Genomic DNA, 5,685 nt, shown 5'->3' with positions numbered 1-5,685 from the left:
AACCATAGCAATTTGATTCACTCAAAACGGATTTAAAATGAAGAAGTTATGGGTAAAACAAGATTGGATAATTTTTCTCATTTTAGCTACGTGAAAATTGGTAACAAATCTATTCCAACCATAACTTAATCAACTTGTATTGTATATTATGTAATCTTGAGATACCATAGACACGTATACAATGTTTCGAACTATCATGTCGACACATCTATATATATTTCGGAACAACCATAGACACTCTATATGTGAATGTTGGAGTTAGCTATACAGGGTTGAGGTTGATTCCAAAATATATATAGTTTGAGTTGTGATCAATACTGAGATACGTATACACTGGGTCGTGGATTGATTCAAGATAATATTTATCGATTTATTTATGTACATCTAACTGTGGACAACTAGTTGTAGGTTACTAACGAGGACAGCTGACTTAATAAACTTAAAACATCAAAATATATTAAAAGTGTTGTAAATATATTTTAAACATACTTTGATATATATATGTATATATTGTTATAGGTTCGTGAATCAACCAGTGGCCAAGTCTTACTTCCCAACGAAGTAAAAATCTGTGAAAGTGAGTTATAGTCCCACTTTTAAAATCTAATATTTTTGGGATGAGAATACATGCAGGTTTTATAAATGATTTACAAAATAGACACAAGTACGTGAAACTACATTCTATGGTTGAATTATCGAAATCGAATATGCCCCTTTTTATTAAGTCTGGTAATTTAAGAATTAGGGAACAGACACCCTAATTGACGCGAATCCTAAAGATAGATCTATTGGGCCTAACAAACCCCATCCAAAGTACCAGATGCTTTAGTACTTTGAAATTTATATCATATCCGAAGGGTGTCCCGGAATGATGGGGATATTCTTATATATATGCATCTTGTTAATGTCGGTTACCAGGTGTTCTCCATATGAATGATTTTTATCTCTATGTATGGGATGTGTATTGAAATATGAAATCTTGTGGTCTATTGTTATGATTTGATATATATAGGTTAAACCTATAACTCACCAACATTTTTGTTGACATTTAAAGCATGTTTATTCTCAGGTGAATACTAAGAGCTTCCGCTGTTGCATACTAAAATAAGGACGAGATTTGGAGTCCATGCTTGTATGATATTGTGTAAAAACTGCATTCAAGAAACTTATTTTGTTGTAACATATTTGTATTGTAAACCATTATGTAATGGTCGTGTGTAAACAGGATATTTTAGATTATCATTATTTGATAATCTACGTAAAGCTTTTTAAACCTTTATTTATGAAATAAAGGTTATGGTTTGTTTTAAAAATGAATGCAGTCTTTGAAAAACGTCTCATATAGAGGTCAAAACCTCGCAACGAAATCAATTAATATGGAACGTTTTTAATCAATAAGAACGGGACATTTCAGTTTCTAGGGATATATGATGTTCCCCTAATACGAGCTATCGTTTTCCACAACGGTTTAGAAAAACCTGGTGGTTTAGAGGTTCCCGGGTCATTGTTACAACTTAAGGGCTTCGGGGGTTGACGATACATATAAAGTTCATCGGGGTTGGAATTAGATTTCTCTATTTTTATGCCCTTTCTCTTATTATTTTCTTTTGCCTTTTTAAATTCAGTTGGGGTAATTTCTATAACATCATCGGAATTCTCGTCGGAATCCGATTCATCGGAGAATTGGTAATCCTCCCAATATTTTGCTTCCTTGCCGGAAACACCATTGACCATAATTAACCTTGGTCAATTGGTTGAGGATTTTCTTTTACTTAACCGTTTTATTATTTCCTCCACCGGTTCTATTTCCTCCTCCGGTTCCTCCTCTTCCGGTTCTGATTCTTCTTCCGGTTCTGATTCTTCTTCCGTTTCTTCTTCGGGAACTTGTGAATCAGTCCAATATATATTCGACTCTTCATTATTATTAGGTGAGTCAATGGGATTTGTGCTAGAAGTAGACATCTATTACACAATATCAAACATGTTAAGAGATTAATATATCACATAATATATACATGTTAATAATATATAGTTTCCAAAAAAAATGTTAAGCAATCATTTTTAAAGAAAACACGGTCGAAGTCCAGACTCACTAATGCATCTAAACAAACTCGATAAGACACACTAATGCAAATTTTCTGGTTCTCTAAGACCAACGCTCGGATACCAACTGAAATGTCCCATTCTTATTGATTAAAAACGTTCCATATTAATTGATTTCGTTGCGAGGTTTTGACCTCTATATGAGACGTTTTCCAAAGACTGCATTCATTTTAAAGCAAACCATAACCTTTATTTCATCAATAAAGGTTTAAAAAGCTTTACGTAGATTATCAAATAATGATAATCTAAAATATCCTGTTTACACACGACTATTACATAATGGTTTACAATACAAATATGTTACAACGAAATAAGTTTCTTGAATGCAGTTTTTACACAATATCATACAAGCATGGACTCCAAATCTTGTCCTTATTTAAGTATGCGACATCGAAAGCTCTTAATAATCACCTGAGAATAAACATGCTTAAAACATCAACAAAAATTGTTGGTGAGTTATAGGTTTAACCTATATATATCAAATCGTAACAATAGACCATAAGATTTCATATTTCAATATATATCCCATACATAAAGATAAAAATCATTCATATGGTGAACACCTGGTAACCGACATTAACAAGATGCATATATAAGAATATCCCCATCATTCCGGGACACCCTTCGGATATGATATAAATTTCGAAGTACTAAAGCATCCGGTACTTTGGATGGGGTTTGTTAGGCCCAATAGATCTATCTTTAGGATTCGCGTCAATTAGGGTGTCTGTTCCCTAATTCTTAGATTACCAGACTTAATAAAAAGGGGCATATTCGATTTCGATAATTCAACCATAGAATGTAGTTTCACGTACTTGTGTCTATTTTGTAAATCATTTATAAAACCTGCATGTATTCTCATCCCAAAAATATTATATTTTAAAAGTGGGACTATAACTCACTTTCACAGATTTTTACTTTGTCGGGAAATAAGACTTGGCCACTGGTTGATTCACGAACCTATAACAATATATACATATATATCAAAGTATGTTCAAAATATATTTACAACACTTTTAATATATTTTGATGTTTTAAGTTTATTAAGTCAGCTGTCCTCGTTAGTAACCTACAACTAGTTGTCCACAGTTAGATGTACAGAAATAAATCGATAAATATTATCTTGAATCAATCCACAACCCAGTGTATACGTATCTCAGTATTGATCACAACTCAAACTATATATATTTTGGAATCAACCTCAACCCTGTATAGCTAACTCCAACATTCACATATAGAGTGTCTATGGTTGTTCCGAAATATATATAGATGTGTCGACATGATAGGTCGAAACATTGTATACGTGTCTATGGTATCTCAAGATTACATAATATACAATACAAGTTGATTAAGTTATGGTTGGAATAGATTTGTTACCAATTTTCACGTAGCTAAAATGAGAAAAATTATCCAATCTTGTTTTACCCATAACTTCTTCATTTTAAATCCGTTTTGAGTGAATCAAATTGCTATGGTTTCATATTGAACTCTATTTTATGAATCTAAACAGAAAAAGTATAGGTTTATAGTCGGAAAAATAAGTTACAAGTTATTTTTGTAAAGGTAGTCATTTCAGTCGAAAGAACGACGTCTATATGACCATTTTAGAAAACATACTTCCACTTTGAGTTTAACCATAATTTTTGAATATAGTTTCATGTTCATAATAAAAATCATTTTCCCAGAATAACAACTTTTAAATCAAAGTTTATCATAGTTTTTAATTAACAAACCCAAAACAGCCCGCGGTGTTACTACGACGGCGTAAATCCGGTTTTACGGTATTTTTCGTGTTTCCAGGTTTTAAATAATTAAGTTAGCATATCATATAGATATAGAACATGTGTTTAGTTGATTTTAAAAGTCAAGTTAAAAGGATTAACTTTTATTTGCGAACAAGTTTAGAATTAACTAAACTATGTTCTAGTGATTACAAGTTTAAACCTTCGAATAAGATAGCTTTATATCTATGAATCGAATGATGTTATGAACATCATTACTACCTCAAGTTCCTTGGATAAACCTACTGGAAATGAGAAAAATAGATCTAGCTTCAAAGGATCCTTGGATGGCTTGAAAGTTCTTGAAGCAGAATCATGACACGAAAACAATTTCAAGTAAGATTTCCACTCGAAATAAGATTGTTATAGTTATAGAAATTGAATTAAAGTTTGAATATGATTATTACCTTGTATTAGAAAGATAACCTACTATAAGTAACAAAGGTTTCTTGATCTTGGATGATTACTTGGAATGGATTTAGAAAACTTGGAAGTAAACTTGCAATCTTGGAAGTATTCTTGATTTTATGAAACTAGAACTTTTGGAATTTATGAAGAACAATTAAAACTTGAAGATAGAACTTGAGAGAGATCAATTAGATGAAGAAAATTGAAGAATGAAAGTGTTTGTAGGTGTTTTTGGTCGTTGGTGTATGGATTAGATATAAAGGATATGTAATTTTGTTTTCATGTAAATAAGTCATGAATGATTACTCATATTTTTGTAATTTTATGAGATATTTCATGCTAGTTGCCAAATTATGGTTCCCACATGTGTTAGGTGACTCAAATGGGCTACTAAGATCTGATCATTGGAGTGTATATACCAATAGTACATACATCTAAAAGCTGTGTATTGTACGAGTACGAATACGGGTGCATACGAGTAGAATTGTTGATAAAACTGAACGAGGATGTAATTGTAAGCATTTTTGTTAAGTAGAAGTATTTTGATAAGTGTCTTGAAGTATTTCAAAAGTGTATGAATACATATTAAAACACTACATGTATATACATTTTAACTGAGTCGTTAAGTCATCGTTAGTCGTTACATGTAAATGTTGTTTTGAAACCTTTAGGTTAACGATCTTGTTGAATGTTGTTAACCCATTGTTTATTATAACAAATGAGATGTTAAATTGTTATATTATCAAGATATTTTGATATATAATATATCTTAGTATGATATATATACAGTTAAATGTCGTTACAACGATAATCGTTACATATATGTCTCGTTTCGAAATCATTAAGTTAGTAGTCTTATTTTTACATATGTATTTCATTGTTAATACACTTAATAATATATTTAATTATCATTTAACATAATTAACCAAGTGTATCAATATCTTAATATGATTCATATGTACCTAGTAAGACGTTGTTATAACGATAATCGTTATATATATCGTTTTCGAGTTTCTTAAATTAATAGTCTCATTTTTATGTATATAACTCATTGTTAAAATACCTAATGAGATACATACTTATAATAAAATCATGTTAACTATATATATAACCATATATATGTCATCGTATAGTTTTTACAAGTTTTAACGTTCGTGAATTACCGGTCAACTTGGGTGGTCAATTGTCTATATGAAACCTATTTCAATTAATCAAGTCTTAACAAGTTTGATTGCTTAACATGTTGGAAACACTTAATCATGTAAATAACAATTTCATTTAATATATATATAAACATGGAAAAGTTCGGGCCACTACAAAATCAAAGGACAAATTCTACACATGGTAACTAATCAATGCCAATTTAGTGGTGCGCTGAAGGAATATCCAAATG

This window comes from Rutidosis leptorrhynchoides, chromosome 9 (genome assembly GCF_046630445.1).
Source record: "Rutidosis leptorrhynchoides isolate AG116_Rl617_1_P2 chromosome 9, CSIRO_AGI_Rlap_v1, whole genome shotgun sequence".
Lineage (NCBI taxonomy): Eukaryota > Viridiplantae > Streptophyta > Magnoliopsida > Asterales > Asteraceae > Rutidosis > Rutidosis leptorrhynchoides.
Note: the sequence above shows the minus strand (reverse complement) of the source record.